The sequence below is a fragment of the Bos indicus genome, chromosome 15 (genome assembly GCF_029378745.1).
Source record: "Bos indicus isolate NIAB-ARS_2022 breed Sahiwal x Tharparkar chromosome 15, NIAB-ARS_B.indTharparkar_mat_pri_1.0, whole genome shotgun sequence".
In the NCBI taxonomy this organism is placed as follows: Eukaryota; Metazoa; Chordata; class Mammalia; order Artiodactyla; family Bovidae; genus Bos; species Bos indicus.
The window spans coordinates 70,913,333-70,937,770 of NC_091774.1; the positions used below are offsets into that span (position 1 = coordinate 70,913,333).

The following is a 24,438-nucleotide window of genomic DNA, read 5'->3' on the forward strand; positions in this document are numbered from 1 at the left end:
TAGGAAATAGCAACCCACTCCAGTATTCTTGCCTGGGATATCCCATGGACAGAGGAGCCTGGTAGGCTATAACCCATGGGGTCGCAAAGATTCTGACAAGACTGAGACTGAGCATGCACACACAGCACTTAGACTGAAGTTTAAAAATATAAATATGCTCATGCCATGCTCCAGTTGAAAATGCTCCTATTAGCTTCACATCCTTTTGGAGCAAAATGTAAATTTTTTTCGCCTCTAATATATGATTATCTGATACTTGCCTATCCTCTTATCTTCTAACTCCTCTCATTTCCCTGTGTCTTCAACCATATTGAATTTCCTTCATTCCTCAAGTGTCCCAAGCCTTTTCCTCCCTCAGGACTTTTGCACTAAGTTTCCCTCTGCCTGCAACAGCTGCTCTTTGGTTTCTGCATGATTGATATCCCTTGTCGTTCAAGATTCCCTTTAAATTTTATCTTCTCAGAAAATTCTTTCTTGATCACTCAGCCTAAAGCAGATCTTCTATCACCATCAGTCAGATTACCATTTTTATTTGTATAATTAAAAAATGTGTTGCCCACTCCGTGTGACACATGAAATATTAGTTCTCTGACTAGGGATTGAACCCATGCCTCCTGCACTGGAAGCATAGGGTCTTAATCACTGGACCATAGGGATAGTCCCCAGATTACCATTTTTAATTTTCATCAGAGTACTTCTAATTTGATACTTTCCTCATACACTTCAATGTTTATTTTCTTACTGCTTGCCTCATCTGAATAGAATGCTAAATTCCTTGGAGAAATATCTTATCTACCATAATGATATTTTTCCAAAAAATACTCATCAAACATTTGTTAAATGCAGGAAAGAATGCATAGGTGTTCAAGCAGACAGAAACAGTGTATAGATAGTTAAGGCTATCCATTCACTGAGGACTGAAATAATGTCATATTTACTAATTGATCCTTAGCATCTTGTAGAGTCCAACTCACTCAGTGGGGCTTCCCAGGTGGCTCAGTGGTAAAGAATCCACCTGCCAAGCAGGAGATGCAGATTCAATCCCTATATCAGGAAGATCTCTTGGAGGAAGAAATGGCAACCCATTCCAGTATACTCGCCTGGGAAATCTGGAGGAGCCTGGCAGGCTACAGTCCTTGGGGTCAGACACGACTTAATGACTAAACAACAACAACACGCTCACATAATAGAAATTTCATTAATTTCTGGAATGATCCTTGTTCAGTTTTTAGTTATTTTCATAGAAGTCTTCCTACAAAGAAAAGCTGGAGAGAACAAAGCAATATAAAGGTCATTCCGCTGTCTCCTTGCCCTCTTTGTTTATTTATTTTGCAGGAAAAGCCTTCTCTATTTCTTCATCTATTCTTGTCAATAGCAGTTCTAAGTTTGGCCAGACAATGCCCTCTGCTGTATGTGCCTAAAATAGCATGATTGCCTTGAAAATTCCAACTAGATGATGCAATGAAGTCTTTTCCTTGATTTGCTTCATGGTACTCAGATGCACTGCAGATCTAGGGAGGTTTGACTCAGCTTTCAGGTCCTCCATTAGGGCAGACCACTTAGAGCAGAAAACAAGAATTCTTATAAGCAGAAAGTCAAATCATCTACATATCTTCTTTAAGATGGAAGAGTATCTGGATCTTTACACCCCTGCTTCTAGAACACATCTGAAGCATTAATTAGAAAATCCTTGTGTGAGAAAGATCTAATTCTTCTGTCACAATCAAAAAGAAAAAGATGGATTAGGCAAAGTATCGGGGTAGGCGGTGACAGTTCCAACTTTGCCTTAGCAACAAAAAGTCAAATCTATTTCATGTTAGGAAAGCAGACCTAGAAATACAGCCAAAGACTTCGCAAGGCTAAAAATAAAATTAATTTGTTTTCCCCTGTTTTTTTAGCCTCTCATGATGCAGGAGATCTAAAGTGTACCTAGTACGAAGCTTTTGACTGTTTATGAATCCTTTGAATCATATTCACATTCTGAGCTTGATTATTTATGAAGAAATGAAATATAGATGACTCCCTGTTCCTCGAATTAAAGGGTGGGATTCGAGGTGTTCAGGTCTGCGTTTGCATTTTTATGATAGTTGTCGGCTGTGTTGGTTTAGTGAAATGCATAGCCAAGGAAAAAAGCTTAAAACCTCAAGCGTCATATACTGCTTGATATTGCACTCTTCAGAAAATGAAATCAGACCATTCCAATGATCAGAAATGTTGCCTGCCTGTAACAATGCCTGCATTCATTTGTGCACTAATAGTTTTTAAGTCTGGAGCCTTCTCCACACAGGAAAACTTCAGTTCTCCTCTTTTCCTATTCATTCTTTCTTTTTACTCAGATTCAAGGTTAACCAATTGATTCATGCATGCTATTCCTTATCTCCAACATTAGTCTTTTCATACTGTTCTTCAGGGAGATTTTCAAAGTAATGCTTTGCACACTTTGTGTAAGAACACACAGGGACCTTGGCAAATAACTGTCCAAGAAAACATAACCCAGCAATAGTCTCCCAGTGCTTACAGAATTAAAACTAAATCTCTTACATCCTCTACCCACTAGATGCCAGTAACACCCCCAGTTGTGACAATCTGCAGTGCCTCCAGATATTGCCAGTGCCCCCTGGGGGGCGGGGAATGTGACCTCTTGAAAACTGCTGCCTTAATGTGACATGTAAGACACCACGATGCTCAGCCATACTGTTTCCCCATCTCCTCCCCCACTGTTATCCATAGTACAGTCTAGGCTACAGTCTGTTTCTGATTCTAAAAATATACTCCCTACTTCTCTTCTTTGGAGTCTTGCTCCTGTTTTTCCCATGTCCTGGGAAGTCCTACCTGGATTTTTCTTTCAAAATTGCATCCAAGAGATAATTTACAGTGACCATTTCTAGTAGATCTCCCTTGGTTTTACTGGACAGCATTAATCCATCCTTTCCCTAAGGATCTGCGATGCCAAAACTACAACATTTATCAAATCTGTGTTTGAATGCAAATGTTTGGGAATGCATTCAATCTAGTTAATCATAAGCTTCTTAAAGGCAGGGATTGGATGATGTCTAGGCACTCAGGAAATATCTGCTGAATTGCATTGTGGAATGTAGTCCACATTTAAATTCATAGTCAGGAGCCAGGTTTATTAAGTAATTTTATCAAGGTTTAGTGATAAGACCCATATGTAAAACAAAACAAAAAAATAAAAATGGCACACAACATAGTACAAATGGTAAAGAGGAGTCTCATTAATAACTTATTGTCTTCCTACCGCCCCATAAAAGCTTATAAATACAATAACTTTGAGATGAAGTCGATTATCAAAAATCAGCATGTATATGGGTGATTAAAAAACAATTTATTAGGATAAAAAATAAAACTCTATCCTTATCAGCAATAAACTGTATCCTAAAGACACATCTGAGTTCCTGGCACGTGGTATATACTAAATACCTGTGTATGGAGAGAGAAACAGAGAGAAAGAAAGGAGAGAAGAAAAGGAACGAAGGAAGAATAATGGGCTCAAGAAAAAACTGGTTGGTGCAGATTATCAACTACTTACATAACTAAGTGAATATTAATGGAATATAGTTTTTTTTTTTTTAAAGTAAGAGGTTGAAATGTATGTATTACTTGTCTATAAAACTGCCTATAGGTTGGATATGATACTTTGATTTATATACTCCATTCGTGAGCATACATGAGTTAACATATAAAGAAGGATTTAGAACAGTGCCTGGTACCCAGTTAATACTGTATGAATGTCCGTTGCTGTTTTTCTTGTTGTTTGTCTAATCCTGGTGACAGCTGAAATCCAACTGTGGAGAATGATTGATGCATCAGGCTATCATAATCTGATGCTAAACCAATCCAAATCATACAATCACATTTTCTTAGTTTGATTTCTTATCAACCACCTTATTTAATTATAATTTGATTTTCCATGAAAATTCACAGTGCAATCCCTGGATTCCTAAGACATTCAAGAGTGGTTTTCAAACTATTTATAAATCTCTTGAAATCATATGTAAATTTTCATATAAATGCGATTGTATATTTTTATAGGAAGATTATTCATTGGCTTTGTCATCACATTTTCAAAGAGATTTGTGATTCAAAAAAGTTTAAATCGTACAGAAAAAGATTTGACAGACTAAAAAGTATTTGAAGGGTTTGTTATAGTGCTAGCTATTATTTAGCAAATTAGCATTCTGTTCTCTATTCTGTATTTCCTATGTGTTTAGTAAGTGTGACTACACCCTTCTCACAATGAGCTACCAGAACCAAATTTCTGAAATGAAGAAACTAAAGACTTGATCGAGGTCTTGAGTAAATTCTTCCAGACAAGTGTCCATTGGAAAAAGTCTTGGAGTGCAGTCCTCTCTGGTGATGATGAGACCTATCATACACCTTAAACATTGGTATTCAGGGATAATTTGTCACTCTGTGTCATTTCTTTAAAAAATTTGTGTCAGCATAAGAATCAGAATGATGCACAATGAAATAGGATCCAGAATTTCCTCCACAGAAAAGAAACAGGGACTTCTCTGCTCTAGAACTTTCTTTCATTTTGCTAGCTGAATTGCTATATTTATCTATCTCTTAGAATATTTTGGATAATCATGACTAATGCCAAAGGAGAAAATAATGGTTATTACTATTAGTGAAGGTCAACTGTATAACAGGGATGACAAAAAATAATATTCCATTAAAACAAAAACAACTAAACCCTAATGAGAACCACCCTCTCCACCAAAAAAGAAAAGAATCTAATGTTTAATGAGGTTGAATTGCAAAAACTGGACACATGTTTTAGCCTCTCAGGATGCACAATAGAATGATTCTCTCTAATCTTTCAATCTGAAAAAGGTAATAAAAGAAACAAATAAAAGAGGGTGAGCATTTCCAATTATATTTATAATCACATTTAATCAAAATATGAAAACTTATTTTTCTAATAATGACATTCCCCTGTGGGTCCACAGAAGCTAATGTTTATTCTTCTGTCTTTTTACATATATTTGTATATTAACATAAATAGTTTTATACATTTTCTGTCTGGGATAATGAAAGGGCAAGTAACTAAAGCAGCTTTTGAAAATCCAACCAGCCTATCCTAAGCATAAGTCCTTGGTGAGGTGGTTAAAGAAGGATTTGATTTCTGGAAGTTGGTCATACAGTTAATGACCTAGATTTGCATGCTTCCTTTGGACTTAGCTGAGAGGAGCTGATAGCCATTAACACCCAACTGATCGAGAATCCTCAGGAAATGCCCTGTGCCAAGGTCATCATTGCCTTCTTAGGTTGAAAATAAACCAACTAACCATAGCAACCAAAAAGCATATGGATTTTTGTAATTATTTTTAAAACATTTAAATTGCCATGCAAAGAATCTGAAGAGAATAAATACCACATATACAAAGAAATTCAGATGTTTAAATCACCTTCTAATACTTTGTCAAGTACTTTCTTCCCTGTTATTATTAAATTGTACACAGCCTTAATTTCCTACATTGTGATCACACACACACACACACACAAATATATACATATGGGCATGCTTAGTCAATCTGTCAGGTCCGACTTTTTGCAACCCCCTGGACTATAGCCTACCAGGCTCCTCTGTCCATTGACTTTTCCAGGCAAGAATACTGGAGTGGGTAGCCATTTCCTACTCCAGGTAACCTTCCTGATCCAGACCCAGGGATTGAACCCGCATCTCCTGTGTCTCTTGCATTGGCAGGCATATTCTTTACCACTGAGCCACCAGGGAAGCCCCATATGTATGTATGTACCCATGTATGTGTGTACCTATATGTACCTATATGTGTGTATGCACACATACACACATGGGTTGCTGGGACTTGATTTTTTTCCTTTTGTTGGTAAGGAATAGAAGAATGAGAAGAGTATGGAAAAGCAAATTTGAATAATATGGGATATGGCTAGGAAAGAGAGCACCGTGAGGCCTGAAGGGCAACTACAAAATTATGTCAATAATTGAGGTTTGAGTTAATAAGGACCTGTACTAAGCTCTGTTTTTTACCTAAAATATAGGCTGACATGACAGCATGCTTTTTTCCTATATCTGGTGCACAGTCCTTAACTTGGTGAGACTCCCTTTACACTTCACTAGGTCTCCTGATTCCTGACCCTTCATTGACTGCTTCACATCTGTATATATTTTGGACTCTCTAAAAGATCAGACTATGCCAAAGCCTTTGACTGTGTGGATCACAATAAACTGTGGAAAATTCTGAAAAAGATGGGAATACCGGACCACCTGACCTGCCTCTTGAGAAACCTGTATGCAAGTCAGGAAGCAACAGTTAGAACTGGACATGGAATAACAGACTGGTTCCAAATCAGGAAATGAGTACATCAGGGCTGTATGTTGTCACCCTGCTTATTTAATTTATATGCAGAGTACATCATGAGAAGCGCTGGGCTGGAAGAAGCACAAGCTGGAATCAAGATTGCTGGGAGAAATATCAATCACCTCAGATATGCAGATGACACCACCCTTATGGCAGAAAGTGAAGAGGAACTCAAAATCTTCTTGATGAAAGTGAAAGAGGAGAGTGAAAAAGTTGGCTCAAAGGTCAACATTGAGAAAACTAAGATCATGCCATCCGGTCCCATCACTTCATGGGAAACAGATGGGGAAACAGTGGAAACAGTGGCTGACTTTTTCTGGGCTCCAAAATCACTGCAGATGGTGATCACAGCCATGAAATTAAAAGATGCTTACTCCTTGGAAGGAAAGTTATGACCAACCTAGATAGCATATTAAAAAGCAGAGACATTACTTTGTCAACAAATGTCCATGTAGTCAAGGCTATGGTTTTTCCAGTAGTCATGAATGGATGTGAGATTTGGACTATAAAGAAAGCTGAGCACTGAAGAATTGATGCTTCTGAACTGTGGTGTTGGAGAAGACTCTTGAGAGTCCCTTGGATTGCAAGGAGATCCAACCAGTCCATCCTAAAGGAGATCAGTCCTGGGTGTTCATTGGAAGGACTGATGTTAAAGCTGAAGCACTAATACTTTTGCCACCTGATGCAAAGAGCTGACTCATTTGAAAAGACCCTGATGCTGGGAAAGATTGAGGGCAGGAAGAGAAGGGGACGACAGAGGATGAGATGGTTGGATGGCATCACTGACTCGATAACATGAGTTTGGGTGAACTCGGGGAGTTAGTGATGGACAGGGAGGCCTGGCGTGCTGCGGTTCATGGGGTCGCAAAGAGTCGGAAACGACAGATCAACTGAACTGAACTGAACTGAAAACATTAAAACAAGTCCTATACATTTGGTCCTGGCTCCTATTGAAGATCTCAGGGCCATCCCCTTCCAATTTTCAGCATGACTTAAGAGTTTTATAAATTCACCCAAATGACCCAGAAAAACATGATAAGGAAAGTCTTTAATTAAGTCTGGTTATGAGATGTGAGCAAGGGGAGGAAACAGAGTAGACTCTTTCTGTGATTTCCAGGCAGTGTTGTTTAATCAGAATACAGATAGCAGGGATGGCCTCCTAATTGAACCTGGAACTGGTTTCATGTAACCTCAACACTGTTCACATTGCATAATGAGGAAACCTGGGTGATGACATGTCAGATACTGGAAGTGACTGTCATCTGTGATTTCTTTGTTTTCCCTTAATGACCACAAAAGAGGGAATTATATGGCAAATGCAGGCATTTGGAAATAAGATTCTTATTTATTTACTCAAGGCAGTCCTCATTTTGTTCCCTGCCTGCCGTGTTAACCAGAGGTCATGCATTAAAGAAAACAAGTCCCCTTTTTTTACACAGTTCTTTTATAACAGATTTGCTCTCAGTTACCATGGAATTTTGCAAAATGAGGACTCAGTTCCAGGATGCACAAGCTTCAGTTAACACAGTACCAAGCAAAGCCAGAACTCCCTGTTATTCATTTGCCTACAATGAATTATTTCTAAAACTATATCATGGAAAAAACTCAGGAATATACAAGCAAGAAAGAACTGGATATCCTATGGTATCTTAATGGGGTAAGAAAGTAGAGAAGTCTATGCATGTCCTTATTCAAGCCATTAGTTAGCTACTTTCTTCATGATTTAGATAGTGAAAATTACTTTTTGGTTATCTCTCCCACCATCTTTATTCCCTAAAGAATGCACTTTAGAAAGAATAATCCAATTGAAAAACCACAATGGTGACAGGCATATCCCAATACAGATATTATAGTTGTGGGGTGACACCTCTAATGCAAGCCACTTAAATTTTCTGTACCCTTCTAAAAAGTGAAGACAGACTGTCTATGTCTTCCTATGCCACAGGAATACTGAAAGGATAAATTTATTCAAAAATAAGTATGCTGCTGCTGCTTCTGCCAAGTCGCTTCAGTCGTGTCCAACCCTGTGCAACCCCATAGACGGCAGCCCACCAGACTCCTCCGTCCCTGGGATTCTCCAGGCAAGAACACTGGAGTGGGTTACCATTTCCTTCTCCAATGCATGAAAGTGAAAAGTGAAAGTGAAGTCGCTCAGTCGTGTCCAACTCTTTGCGACCCCATGGACCGCAGCCTATCAGGCTTCTCCGTCCATGGGATTTTCCAGGCAAGAGTACTGGAGTAGGGTGCGATCACCTTCTCCAAAAAATAAGTATAACAAAGAGTAAAACCCACAAAATGAGGGTAATTATGATATGGTTGTAACCACACACTTTCCAGTTTTGTCTTTTAAGCTGTAGTTGCCACGTGAACAGAAACACAAGATGGATGGATATGTAGGCAAAAAAAAAAAAAAAAAAAACACCAAAAAACCTCCAAGATCAGTAGCACTATCCACAGGCAAAATTTGGCCCACTACTTGTTTTTGTCAATAGAGTTTTATTGGAACACTGCCACACCCATTCATATCTGTATTTCCTATGGCTGCTTTCCTATTAATGTACCAAATTGTGTAGTTGTGCTAATCTATGGTTTGCAAAAAAAACCTATACAGCTTCAAAACACTTACTCTCTGACCCTCCATAGAAAGTTTGTTAATCCTGCTCTAGAGCACATGGAGGAATTCCTTTTCTTACATATTTTCCTCAACCCCAAAACTAACGGGATGATCTATGAGGGCATAAAAGAAAAAATATTAAACTTTCTATTTATCATTCACTGTCATGTAAGAAAGAAGAAAGAGATTAAGTTTCACTAATTTGGCAATAGTACCATGTGTCATGTAACTTTTGTGAGGAATCCTGAGCAGGAGAGGGAGTTCCACAACTCGGAGGAGTTTTCTATAGTGTCATTCTGTGTCCCTGTGGTTTTACTACATCGTGATGGACTGCTATCTCCATGTGTCTAGCTAAGTGACTTTGGGAATTATTTTATTTAGTTTTAACTAAACTAACACAAATTAGAGAAAGGAGCTTAAAGAAATTCTTCTATAGACAACACAGAATGAATATTCTGGTCATAAGGCAAGCAGAAGCACAGAACAAATAAAAATGGCAGAGCTAACATTTTTACCTCCTGGTAGGAGAAGGCAATGGCAACCCATTCCAGTACTCTTGCCTGGAAAATCCCATGGACGGAGGAGCCTGCAGTCCATGGGGTCGCTAGGAGTCAGACACGACTGAGTGACTTCACTTTCACTTTTCACTTTCATGCATTGGAGAAGGAAATGGCAACCTTCTACAGTGTTCTTGCCTGGAGAATCCAAGGGATGGGGGAGCCTGGTGGGCTGCCATCTGTGGGGTCGCACAGAGTCGGACACGACTGAAGAGACTTAGCAGCAGCAGCAGCAGCAGGAGCTCTCTGGAGCCATACAATGGTTATATTTCAAAGAAATATTTGTTCTGTTTAGTCTTGAATATGCACGTGTGCATGTGGGCCTATGTGAAGGGTAGGAGGAACAATCACTGAAACCCTGTCCCATCACTCTCCTGTCCTAGCTGGCTTCTTTAGCATTTTTTCTCCCCCTGCCCTTTTTAAACCAGCAATATTAAGACGCATTGCCCTACAAAATCAATGCCTCATTTATACCTAGAATTGAAGATTATATTTATGCATCCGCCTTTGGATCCTGGGAGAATGACCTAAAGACAGTCTGCAAGAGACAGACTTTGCAGTTACCACCTCCTCACCTTCCTTTCTTCTTTCCTGCTAAAACGTTCTCTCTCTCAACTCTGATTAGACGTGTGTGTGTGTTCAGTCATGTCCTACTCTTTTGCAGTCCCAGGTACTATAGACTACCAGGCTCCTCTGTCCATGGAATTTTCCAGTCAAGAATACTGGAATGAGTTGTCATTTCCTTCTCCAGGGGATCTTCCCAACCCTGGGATTGAACCTGAGTCTTTTGCATCTCCTGCATTGAAGGTGAACTTTTTTACCATTGAGCCACCTGGGAAGCCCATTGATTAGATAGGTAAGTTAGAACATGGGACTTCATGAACATGGGACCCAAATTAAGAATAATAGACTTCGAGAATTTTAATTATAAAAAGAAATCCTAGGGAACGAAGTCCAAACTCCATTTCCTCATTTACTATATGGAAACCTTGTCAATAACAACTCTAAATTTCACTTCTCCCAACCTATAAAAATGGATGCGATCTTATCTGCCTTTCCTTTCTCATTGCTATCAGCATAGCTTGAGATAGTTTATGAATTATGAAATAATTTAAAACTAGATGTATTACACAGTGTTAGGAGACTGTTTTTTCACATTGTGTCCATACAAACAAAACAAATCAGAAAGTTGGGAGGGAGAGAAAAAGTAAAAAGCATAGCCCATAAATTTCTATATGGCTGACTCTCTGTGTATTTTACATGCACAGTTTTATTTAATCCTTATAAAAACTGCATGAAACAGATACTCTAGAGCTCTGTCACTTACCCCAAATTGCACAATTAGTAACTGACTTCAGGTCTAAGTCCACTCCTTTTCATCACTGCAATGGACGAATCCACTTTCTATTAGCTGTGCGACTTTTGGATACCTGACTCACTTTTTTGGCTGCTCATTTTCCTCATTTATAAAGCGATGAAGACAAGGACCGCTACTAAGGTATACTATCTGTATTAGCGTGTCTCATCCTAATAAAACCCCATTTCTTAAAAATGCTCATATTCATTCTGTCTTTGAGAAACTGAGACAGAATATTTATTTATTTTATTTTAAACTTTTTACTGTATATTGGAGTAAGACTTCCCTGACGGCTCAGACCATAAAGAATCTACCTGCTATACAGGAGGCCTGGGTGGGTTCAATCCCTGGTCAGAAAGATCCCCTGGAGAAGGGAATGACTATCCACTAGAGTATTCTTTCCTGGAGAATTCCATGGCCAGAGGAGCCTGGCGGGCTACAGTCTATGGGGTCATAGAGTTGGAGGCAACTGAGCAACTAACAAACAAACAATCAATTAGCAATTTTGTGATAGTTTCACATGAACAGCAGAGGGACTCAGCCATACACATACATGTGTCCATTCTGCTCTAAACTCCCCTCCCATCCAGGCTGCCACATAATACTGAAGCGAGTTCCCTGTGCTATACAGTAGGTTCTTATTTGTTATCCATTTTAAATGCATGTGTACACACCAATCCCAAACTTCCTAACAATCCCTCCTTCCCATCCTTCCCCCACTGATAATCATGAGTTCATTCTCCAAGTCTGTGAGTCTGTTTCTGAGACAGAGTATTGAAGCGCTATATGCAAGGTTGAGATCCAGACTGTGATGAAGCCTGAATTTCAACCACCTGCTCCAGTTTCATTTTCCACTCAGTCCATGGCCTGGCTATACATTTTGTGGCATTAACTAAGACAATCTAAAGGAAAGTACCTAGTCAATTCTCTGGCACAGTTACACAGTATATAGAATGTTTTGGTCTTTCTAAGTAAACTCCTCCTTTCTCTTGGAATATGATCAGCACAATGATTATATGTTCCATTTAGAAGAGTGAAAATGAGGACGGAAGAGAAACATCAGTCTGGGGTAACTAAATCAAGGAAAAACCATCGCTGGGGTATGAATGTGGACTGTGATATGTCGCCTGCAGACTTTCAACTGGCAGCTAAAGCTTTCTTCTTATAAGCATGCACCACTTCAGTAAACTTCACTCTCAATTCTTTTGTTTTTGAAGAAAAACATTTCCAGCTAATAACACAATTACACTTAAGTATCAGAGCTCATTTTAGTATTATTGCATTTGTTAAATCTAACTGAGTCCAAATTACTTCCTCATTGCTAATAAGAGAAAGGGGGGAGGAAGGTGGAGAGGGGGAGGGGACCGAGAGGGGAAGAGATGGTTGTGAAGGTTAAAGGAAAAGAAAGACATATACACAGAGGGGCAGAGAGAAACACAGAGCGCTATCAATGCTACATATAGCCTCAAGTCCAATAAATGTCAGTTAAATTCGCGGCCCATGGTTTCTATGGAAACCCTCTTAAGTTAAGAGTGGAACACAGACATTTTTTGGACTGCAGTTCATAAGCTGTTTATTTAATTATGATGAAACATGACACTGTAAGACACAATACCATTATCATCCTCACAGTATTTAGAATTCAATGAATAAGTATGGCTAAATAAAAAAGTTGTGTTTTTTTTTTAAATCATTAGCTTCATATGAGTTGCATGCAAATTAAATGCACCTTGTTTTTCTAGGACTTCACACGTTATTTCCTGCAGGCGAACCCCAAATTAGCCAAATGACATTCGTTAAGAGGGAGTTCTTTGGAGGCTTCATGCCAATTACCCCCTCCCCCATATCCAGCAAACAAAACCAAGGTCACAGCATATTTTCAATTAAACCCAGGATGGCACCAAAGTGCAGCACAGCTGGAAGAGCAAGCACATTATTACCCCATAGATCATTTGTGAGCAATGAATAGGTCTCTGGTGTTTTTCTGTTTTACAGGCATTTGAATATAAAAATAAAGAAAATAGCTTCAGATTAGTTTCTGCTTTCCAAAATAAACAACCACTTTGAGGGCATTATTCCTGGTGGTCTGGCAAAGAATGACTGGAAGCCATGACTTTTCTGTATCTGATGGTTGGAAGAGGTTTGCTGAGACTTTAATTAGGCAGCAGGGAACCATATGAGTGAGGGACTCATTCATATCTTTGTTCTTTCAGTAAACAAGTACCTGATGTCCACCTACTATGTGTCAGGCCCTGTGGCTGGAACAAGGGAGGCAAGAAGACTAAACTCAAGCTTCATTATGGATTTTATTGTATTTATATTTATCAACAACATTAATTTTGTTGATAAATATTTGTAGAGGGTCAACTATGGCTCATAGACATTAGACTAAGTAGATAAATAAATCCAGGATCCTGCTTTATAGGAGATCACAGTATAATGAAGACAAAAATACACATGATCCTAAGTCTTAAAGCAAGGAGGCAGTATTTCTGCCTCCTGCCTCCTGATCTTCTTTCTCTATTATGTAGAAATACCATCCACAGATGCCGTGGGGCAGTAGAAGGTAAATGTGTTTATGTGAATGGCATCACTGGGTGGTGGAGGGTGGAGAGGGGAGGAGGAGCTTCAGGAATATTTCCAGAAGAGAACCACATTTCCAGCTCTGTCTATGCGCAGTGGCCCTGAGATCATCTTTAGCCCATAAAATATAACTGAAGGGAGAGGTGCTCACAAGAGAAAGGAATCCCAAGGAGAGCCATCTCTGGCGTCAAGCTGGGCTGGGACCATGAAGGCCATTTCTAAAGTGACAAAGAGAAATTTGCAAATGTGACTCAGTGACTCTGTCTTTTCCACTCTCTTGAAGCCTGTTGTGTTTTTCTTTTTTTTTTTTTTTTTTGCAATTCAGTAGTGGTTTGCAGTAGCTAGGCTCCCCACAAGTTGCTCGTGCTGCAGCAAAGCCAGTCTTTGGCTGTTATTGGATTTGACAGTGTATAATGAGCCACTTCACATTAGCTGCTGCTGTAGTGTTCAGCATATTGTGGCAAAGATTTAGCATGAATCATCACCCACCTAGCTCTCCATTGTGGCCTCCGTGCTGTAAACAGGCAGTGTGTTTGCCAATCTACGAGGGGGAAAAAGCATCCATTAGAATAATTCAGCACATTTCTCGATCTGCTGTTCCTCCCATCACCACAGACAACACTGGTGACAATATTTATTAAATTGCCACTGTATTTTTACATTCTTCTGGGCAAAAAGCCAAGGCAGCTATTTTAACCACTGGCCATTTTGAACAATGCATTGTTTAATGCCAATAAAAAAAACACATTTAGAGTTGGAAGATCTGTTGTCTATACTTGGTTCTGACTTATTAGATGTACAACCTGAAGCAAGTCACATTTTCTCTCTGATCCTCCATCCTGTTCAGAACCACCTCTTCAGATCAAATGAGATCATGTCTTTTGAAGATGGATAGGAAATAGTTAAAGAGATACTCTGAAATATTAAAATCAAATGGGCTGTTAAGAGTTTGACATAGGCAACTGCTGCAAACTCTAACTGGGATATTTTCTACATCCCCAAGCAAGAGAGATACTAACATTTCTTCCTCCTGTGCATCCCTCATCTACCACTACTCCCTTCCCAACACTCCTGTGACAATGGTAAATCAAAAATTAGAATCAAAGATAGAGGGTCACACAGTACTTGGAGCAAAGAAATACAAAGGAATAGAGCTGGCATTTTGCAAAGTATAGTGAAGTAAACTAAATGATTTCGAATACCAACAAATTATAAATCTTTCTAGCCCAAACTTCACCATACAGTTGGTACAAACTGGAAACAACTAGAAAATGCAGATGGAAGAAATCCATGAAATTAGCAATCAAGATCAAGGGACTGACACGAATATTGAAATCACCAAGAATTATATCAGGAGGAGGGCTGAAGAGAGCATCAGGGAGGCAGATGTTAAAATCATCAAGGAATAAAGAGGAGGGAAGACTGGGTTTGTGGTTGATTCCAACAAGGAGGCATTAGCAGCTGTTTGGTCTGATGGTGTAAGCTTCAAAGCTGGGCATTTTGCTATATTAGAGAGTTTTGTTTGGAACAGATAATGTAAGTAAAAGAGCTTCTCAAACTTCTCAAATAGAATTATTACTGTATAAGTAAAATTGAATATGATTAACATTTATTTCAGAGATGCTATATGGATTTTATATCATTGGTTTTGCAAAACACATAACTCAGACTTACAGGAAGTTTCCCTAAATCCCATGGTTTCAGGAACCATTAACAATACTTCAGTAGGAAATATGAAATTTGAGTTAGAAAGTAACATGCCTGGTATTTATAACAATGTGAGAGTAAGGCAGTGGGTAGGAATGAGTATGTGTAGAGAGGGCAACAAAGAGTTGGGAGTCAAAGCTGTGTTTATTACTAAATCCAGTGGCTGATTCTTAGTTTTCAGCTAGGTGAAAATTAGCAACATTTGACATAAGTGACTTTTCTGTCCTTCCTGAAACACTCTCTGCACTTGACTCCTAGGAAACTGCTCTCTCTCTCCCCTACCTCTTTGTTTACTCTGCTCAAATTCCATTGCTAAATCTGGGGCTTCTAAACGTTGGAGTGTACCAGGGCTCTGTTAGTGAGCCTCTCTGTCTAAGTGATTCTCTAAGTGAATCCTACAGTGAGTTTAGAAATCATCTACAAACTGAACACTGCCAAACATTTATCTCCAGCTGGCAATGTAGACTTGTAGTATATGTCTATAACTGCTAATGCAAGACTTCCACTTGAAGGCACCAAAAGTCAACCTGTCAAAAAATACAACTCTTGATTCCAATTCAACCCCTATCCCTAACAAAGACTTTTCTAACAGCAACTCCATTCACTCATGCCTTCCAAAAAAAAAAAAAAATTAACCCCTTACCGAGTGCCAAACAATGGTTCCAGGGACCATCCTTGTAAGAGCTCAGGACAAAGTCCCCTTGACACTTTATTTTTCGGTCTCATCCCCAATTTTTCATCCTATTATTTCTATATCTTATTACCTTTACAGCCTATTGCCTATACAGTGGAAATTCTGGTTATCAAGAGTCTTGGCACTTCTCACCTCCACTGCTGCATATTAGTCCGTTATAATTGGATGATTTCAACAACCTGTTTCAATATTTGGTTTCTTTGCTTCTGTTCTTGCCCCTCTTCAGTCTTTTCTCCACATTGTAGAGAGATCCTATCAGAATGAAAGTCAGATCACATTCGATCTTCTGCTCAGTGCTCAATGGCTTCTGATGTCGCTCAATATTACAGGGCTTCCAGTGGCCTAAGGGGCCATTTAGAGTTTCATTCTGCATCTCTCCTTCTTTAATCCTCTCTTGCTACCACTATCACCTTACTCATTTCACTCTGGACACACAGCTTCCTTGTTTTGCTATTGTCGTTGTTGTTAGGTCATGCCTCATGCTTTGTGATCCCCATGGGCTGTAGCCCACTCCCTGGCTATTCTGTCCACGGGATTTTCCAGGCAAGAATACCAGAGTGGGTTGCCATACCCTCCTCCAGGGGATCTTTCCAACCCAGGGATCGAACCTACATCTCTTATGTCTCCTGCATTGGCAGACAGCTTCTTTATCATTAGCGCTACCTCTAAACACTTGGAGAGTGGCTAAAAATTTACCCACTTTTATGAAATGATTATCTGGTGTTGAATGTGGTGCACATCCCTAAATATGTGATCATGGAAAATATAAATCAAGATGGTAAACCATTTACTTTTTACATATCACCATGGAAACAAGATTGGAAATAAGAAAGATGGTTGTGAGAATGGTAACTTTTGTTTCTATTATTCATCACAGATTAGAACATCTTCTCACATATATTATCATATCAGACCTTCATAATTATGGAAAGTACGCAGAAATGATTATACTTTGTTTTTCATTTTTCAGATGAGATGTTAACATTTAAGGAAGTTAAGTAATGTTATCAAGTTTAAAAAGCTAACATATAGTAGCTATTGATATAGGAAGTTAAATCTTTGGAGCCCTAGACTAGTGCTCTGCCCAATATATGTTTTTAACATGAATATATTAAGGGAGGGAAGAAGCTACTTATGCTGTGAGTTCTTCCAACATTCTCAAAATTCATAGGAAACTGCTTTTTTTGTTCCTTGAACAGATTTCACTATTACTTCCATATGAAGAAAATGAAAAGAACATTTATTGAGCAATTATCAACTTTCATGTTAGTCATCCACATTGCACTTACTTGTCTTTCTGCATCATTAGACTACGTGTCCTAATGCGACAGGCACTATATCCCATTTTATGTGCATGCACAACCCAGTTACTGCCACATAGTGTGCATTCAATAAGTATTTCCTAAATAAGTGGATGAAAGAGCTTAGTTGGTTATATACAAAAAAAAAAAAACAGTGGTGAAAGTACATCCTGAATCTAAATCACTTAATTAATCAGCACAATTAGAGCAAACCTCAAAAAGTTGCTATTTCATAATCAAAACCTGTTGACATCAACAATTTCATATAGTCCAAGCTAATATTGATAGTTCCCAAAGATGAACAATAATTTCGGAAATACTCAGTTTCCCAATCAAATTTCTGAAATGTATGGAAATCCTCTTCAGTTTACTTCTTATTGTAAAAACGTTTATGTACCAAAAAAGAGCCAATACTTTGATTTTGGTGGAAAGTCTTCTAGCTTAAAACATTCAATTTGTGAATGGGTAATTAAAATAAAACCAGAATAAGCACATTCAGTACTGAGATATAAAGAGGTCATGTCTACTGATTATCTGTATCAGGTCCACAAACACAGAGCAGAAAAGCCAACCACTTGCTCTGCCGTAACCCTAAATCCAGTGGTACAGGCATTGATACATCAAGGTATTCATGCTATTTTCTCTTAACATTGCTGCTCAAATACTATGACTTCTCATAGTTCTGTTGTGACTTCCTCCTTTGTTATTTGACTTTTCCATGGAGAGAATTAACGATTTGCTCATCATTTTTTCCCCACAGTATTCTCTTCATTATACCATCTGTAAGCTTGGGAAAATCAAGACCATCTTCTATTAACTAGTACATGGCCACTACAAAACACTGTTCTGGCCATGCACAGGGAATAACTCTTACTTAGAATGAAGTACCTGAAGGATATACATGGATGTGAATCTATATGCTACATAAAAGTTTTTTTGGCTCCTAGTGGTATCCTCATTTCACTTTGGAGATCAAGATGTGTGGGAGTAAGAGATGGTACATACTAAAGTGTCTTTGATTTTCAAATCACAGCCTTCTGCTGTAACTGATCTAAATTCCTGGTCGGAAAGGACACAGGATACTTGTGGTCTGCGTAAGTGTGGCATTTATCTTCATGAGTGCAGTAATCAAGAATGGACCAGGATTGGTACAGTCATGAGTGACTTATCCCATTTCCCCTCACAAATGAGGAGAAATGACACAAAACATCAGCACCCATGCATTCTATATATTTTCCCGCATTTATGTCTACAGATGCAAACATAGAGAAGGTCTTTTCAAAGCCTGATTTTTTTTTTACTTTATTTTCAAATATTCAGCTAACAAGAACAATGGAGAACTTGTGGGAAAGTCATAAGGGATGAAAAATGTTGAAATCACTTTTATAAGTTATGCCACTGGAGAGGACACCTCAAGAGATCCTATCTCTGGAAACTCTAAAATGACTGTAAGCCTCAAAATAGGATTTCCATGGGTCTCTGGATGCTGTCATTAAGATAATGCTGTGAGAAAGTCACAAAGGCCCCCCAAGAATACTTTACTAGAGCACTCACCAACCTGTAGGAAATTCACAAAGATGGTGGTTTCAACAGAGTGACTTCTAAGACCTCCTATGTGTATAACAGAAAGTGCTACTGGTTTACTTTATTCTCATAGGACATTCATTATCCTCAGAAAATAAGCATTACTTAATTTCTGAATTGGACTAGGATATCCTCATTGAGCTTTTTAGTTGCCGGTAAGATGGATAGGGTACAGAAGGCTGAATAATGGCACTATCCAGGATCTTCTCTGTGCCTAACCCCATAGCCAGATAATGTGGGGACTCAGTGTGAGCCCTGCCCTGCGGGGTATGGGGTTTTCTACATAACTATGCTGTAGCACCATTGAGAGCATACTGGATCATTTTAAGTTCTTGCATTCAAATGTAAGCATGTACTAAAGGAAATTTAAACCTAATCAGGATCTCTCCCTGTTAGGAAAAATCTACTTCCCTAGAGTTAGTTCACTAGAAAATTATTATTCCCAGCTAATCAGAAGGCCAAGTCTCTTCTCTTCCAAAGCAGTTGGGAATTGCAGTTTTACCTCTGGTTACCCATATCTAACTTATTTCCAATGTTGTTAGTCTTTAGGATCATTTAATGATAGGTGGTGGACCTCCACCAATAGGCAGAACAGATCCCAACCATCTTCTCCAGTCTAATTCTCATACTTGGCCTGATGACATCATTTTTTCAAATTCATCTTTGATCCTATGCTCCAGTAGATTACACTCTATTCTCGAATTACTTTGGGAAATGTTACCAATTTTATCCCAAGTCCATTCCTCCATATTTATTTGCAACCTCTTACAGGGACTCTTGTCTTTGTTATTATAAAATATTCAAGAGCTGAGGCCCTCAGTGACTAAGGGTCTGGCTTGTTCTTTACATTTCTAGATACCCCAAATTACCGACTTAATCCCCTCCAGCACTGATAGGTTTTCTGTTAGGTATCTCATTCAACATGAATTGAATGCTTCCTAAATAGCAAGGATGATTCTAGACATTTAGAATTCTGCAGTGAGTCAGAAAGTGACAAAGGTCTTGCTTCATAGAGCTTGCTTCTGAGGGTTTAGACAGATAATATAAACAAACCAGAAAAGATCAGATAGAGATGAGTACTGAGATGAAAATTTAAGAGTGATGAGTCAAGGAATGACTGATAGGAAATATTACATGGATTTGGTCTAGGAAGACCCCCTCTGAAAAAGAGACATTAAACTTTAAGAATGGCAAGAAAGAACTCAGACATAAATATATATATAGGAGAAAAATATTCCAGGCAAAGAGAAGAGCTAACATAAATTCTCCAAGTTTGAGGAAGTGCTATAGTCTAAATGTTTGTGTCCACCACTTACCCAAATTCATATGTTAAATGCTAATAACCAACGTGATGATATTAGGACATGGCACCTTTGGAAGGTGATTAGGTCATAAGGATGGGGCCTTCATGAATGGGATTAGTGCCCTTATAAAAGAGGCTCCAGAGAGACCCCTAGCCCTTTCCTCATTCGAGGATACAATGAGGAGTCTGCAACTAGGAGGAGGGCCTTTACCCGACCACACTGGCAAATCAAACCTGTCTCTGACTTCTGGTCTCCAGAAGTATGAGAAATAAGTTCTGATGCTTATAAGATATCCAATCTGTGGTATTTTGTTATAGCAGTCCAACATGCTTCCAACAAGAAGCATGTTGTACTTAAAACATAATAAGGGGAAATATAGGCTAGTCTAGTAGGAAGAAAGTGAGAAAGCAGAAGAGTAAGAGATGTGAATGAGGAGTATAATAGTTTCCTTTGGTTTCCATAATTATCACAAAAATGATGTCATAAAACAACATAAATTGATTACTTCCCAGCAATTGAAGTCAGAAGTCTGAAATTAAGAAATCAGCAGGATTCTCCAAAAACTTTAGGGGAGAATTCTACTTTGCCTCTCCCAGCTCTGGTGGCTCCAGACATTCCTGGTCTATGACTACACAATTCCAACCACTGCCTCAGTCTTCACAGGGCCTGCTTGTCTTCTCCATGTGTCTCTTGTATGAGTGTCTCTTATAAAGACACAGGTCATTGTATTTAAGCCCACCTGGATAATCCAGGATGACCTCATTGCAAGATACTCAATTACATATGCAAAGGTCATTTTTTTCAAATAAGGTCACATCTGCAGGTTCTGGATCTTAAGATGTGAGCACATCTTTTAGGGAGCCAACATTCAGTTCATTATAGAACATTAGCCCTGGGAAAGAGTCCACCTGCAATGCAGGAAACCCCAGTTCTATTCCTGGGTTGGGAAGATTCCCTGGAGAAGGGATAGGCTACCCACTCCAGTATTCTTGCCTGGAGAATTCCATGGACAGAGGAGCCTGGTAATCTACAGTCCATGGGATCACAAAGAGTAAGACACGACTGAACGACTAACACTTCAGTTGGTAAGCCTGGTAGGTCAGGAAAGCAATTTCTTTGTATACTATATGCAGTGTCAAGCTCTTGCAGAGTTCCACGATGGAAAATAATACAGCCTTATTTGATTTTTAAACTATCACACTTCTAGCACGAGAACAGACTGAAGTCACAAGTGGTAGGTCAGTAGTACATGTGAGAGATGGCTTGATCTAGAGTGGCAGCAGAATATAGAGAATTAGATAATTAAGGCTTTTTCCTGGAAGGTAATGTCAAGAACATTTGTCTAGGGATATGGGGATGACAGGAAAAGAAACCAAAAATTTGCCTTCTGCCACCTTCCAAGGTAGCAGTCCAAACAGCAGCTGTTCTGATCTCCCCACCACCATGCTCCACATGCTTGTGAGAGCATTTGTGTCAAGAGAGCACTTCCACTTCCCTAGCTATTCTTAGACCTTTGAAAATATTATCATCTTTCCTAGTCTGGCCCTTGTCCTAGTCCTTATGGCTGGTTGGGCCTCATCTCATTTTACTTCAAGCAGGTGTCTTGCCCAGTGACCAGTCTTGCTTTATTTATTTATGTGTTTATTGATATAGGTATTTTATTTATTTATTTAGATCCATCTTATGTCAAAACAAGACTGTTCCAGTTCTTTCCCATTGCAGCTCAGTACCCTGGGCATCCAAGAAGAACCTCGGTGATTTGATTATAACCTGAAAATAGTATACCATTCAGCTTATGTCCAGGAATGTCAGAGATTCCACATTTTCTTCAGGTTAAGCTGGCACTCTGGGTACAAGTCTAACAAAGTTTCAGAACCTAACTACAACAGTTACCACCTCTGTAACCTGCCTGTATTCCATACGTAACTTCTACAGAACTATAGTGTCCAGATTATCTTTTTTACTTTGGGGACCTCTTCTGAATACACAAAGAGATTGACTTAATCAAAATAATACCCATTTTTATGGTAATGTCTTTTGAAGAAAGGATAATTTCAATCAACTATGACATCTCCCTGGTTAGGTTGAAGTTCTGCTAGACTACTGAAATTTAGGGTATCTGAGTAATTCAATACAGATAGAGAAAGGAGGTAGCAATTGTGCTGTGGTTCATAAAGTTAAGTCCCTGGATAAAGGCCACATCTTCATATTGAGTGAGCCATTTGATAGAATGTAAATAGAAGCCTAGAATATTCTCTTGGATTCTGGGGGAGAAACAAAGCAACATAAAATCCTTGTCCTTATTCTGTATATTTAGCTGTTCCAATATAAGCTGTTCCTAGAAGCTATTCCAGAGCATCTGCATAATATTGTTTCTGGTAAGTGCCTCTCAAGCTTATTTCTAAATAAGTTCCATTTTTTTTTTTCAGAAATATTTCAACATCAAAAGCTACATGCACCTGAAACTAAATGTTCAATTTATCGGTTACAGGTTGTGAGATATTCTTTTGCCTCTTAAGAGCAAAGGAAAATTTAGGATTTGGTATTCCAAAACTAACAGTTGTTAGAAATAACCTTACCAGACCAAGCTTAAAACCTACCAAGAGAATATATCTCTGGCATGTGGTATCTGGCAGCAATGAAAAGGAACTGCTGCTGTCTGGCTCTGAATTAGAACATTTGTGCATCTGAGAGATCTTTCCTATGATCCATCAAAGTGGCAATTGTTTAGAAATACAGGTCACCAGGGACTTCCCTCATGGTCCAGGGGTTAAGAATGTGCCTTGCAGTGCAGGGCATGTGGGTTCAATTCCTGGTAGGGGAACTAAGATCCCACCTGAGGCAGAACAACTAGGCCCGTACTCCACAACTAGGGAGCCCATGTGCCACAACTACTGAGCCTACGTGTTAAAACTAGAGAGCCCTGTATGCTGCAACAGAAGATTCCGTGTGCTGCAGCTGGAACCCACTGCAGCAAAGTACATAAAATACTTTCAAAAACAAAGAAAAGAAAAAGTACAGGTCACCAATTTAATACCTATCAGCATGTGGGAAAATGTAGATTCAGTCCTATTATGTTGGGGCTATTTAAATGAGAGATGCTGTTTTCGTCATGAAACCTGTATCAATAATTGTGGGTTAAGAGAAGGAAAAGAGTACAAGAAAAAAAAATCCTAGATGAATATTCATCTCTTTGCTCACTTATTTACTCATTAACTAATTATTTTGTTACCTTTAAGTCACCTAAACCTTATTGAGTTTGAAATGATTAACTGGGAATTGGGCAGACAGTGGAGTTGGGGTGGGTCTTAATTATGCTACACTGCAAGAGAGTGAAGTCCATACTGCCACATAAAGGGAAAAATCCCCTTAAAGACGGAAATTGGTCATTGATTTTTTTTTTTTTTTTCTTCTTCTTCACACTCAAGAGTCAAATCCCCTTCCCACTGTTATTGTTTAGAGAATCCTGATCAGGACAGAAGTCTCAGATGTCAGAGAAAATGTTCAAATTGGAGTTAGAGAAGCCATTCCCAGGTTAATGAGCGCAGAGCAGCAGGCATTTAGGAGAGTTTATTTGGAGAAAAGAAACGTCTGCAGAAATCAAGTGATTAAGATGTGATACTCAAAGCGAACTCTGAGCGATCTCATTAGCAGAGACTAAGAATAGTCAACAAATGTAATAAGAACCCTGATACAAGGTCACAAACATCCCAGTACAGGCCAGCTGTGTGGGACCCACTGAAGAGGAAGATAGGGAACCTGACTGGATCAGATCACGAAGTCTTCCCTAGATGACATGAGTTTTTTCCCAAGTCCTAAGAAAGGAAGAACCAAAAAGTTTTATATAAGTTTTCATTACATTTTATTCATAGTTCTCCAGATGTGCTTATCTATATTAAATTAGGCTTCCTTAGTGGCTCAGACAGTAAAGAATCTGCCTGCAATGCGGGAGACCCCAGTGATTCTTGGGTCAGGAAGATTCTCTGGAGAAGGGACTGGCTACCCACTCCGGTATTCTGCCTGGGAAATCCCATGGACAGAGGAGCCTGCAGGCTACAGTCCATGGGGTCACAAAGTGTTGGACAGGACTGAGCAACTAACACTTTCACTTCACTTTTTCATATTAAAATGCATTCCACAATTTATTTATTGTTCCACAACATGTGTGCTAAGTTGCTTTAGTCATGTCTGATGTTTTGTGAGTCTGTGGGCTGTAGCCTGCCAGGCTCCTCCGTCTATGGAGATTCTCCAGGCAAGAATACTGGAATGGGTTGCCATGCCCTCCTCCAGGGGGATCTTGCCAACCCAGGGATCAATCCCAGGTCTCCTGCATTGCAGACAGATTCTTTAACATCTGAGCTACCAGGGAAGC

At 39.1% G+C, this 24,438-nt stretch overlaps 1 protein-coding gene across 7 annotated transcripts in view; it reads right to left on the reverse strand.

Annotated features, from left to right (window-relative positions):
- LRRC4C (leucine rich repeat containing 4C) overlaps window positions 1–24,438 on the reverse strand; it is a 1,421,025-nt gene that overhangs the window by 14,214 nt on the left and 1,382,373 nt on the right. For 2 of the 7 annotated variants that reach the window (XM_070804072.1, XM_070804075.1), the window contains one exon: window positions 13,966–14,017. The exons of the other annotated variants lie outside the window; for them this stretch is intronic. The gene's annotated coding sequence lies outside the window, so the exon portion shown is untranslated. The remainder of the gene's footprint in view (window positions 1–13,965; window positions 14,018–24,438) is intronic. 7 annotated transcript variants of the gene reach the window in all.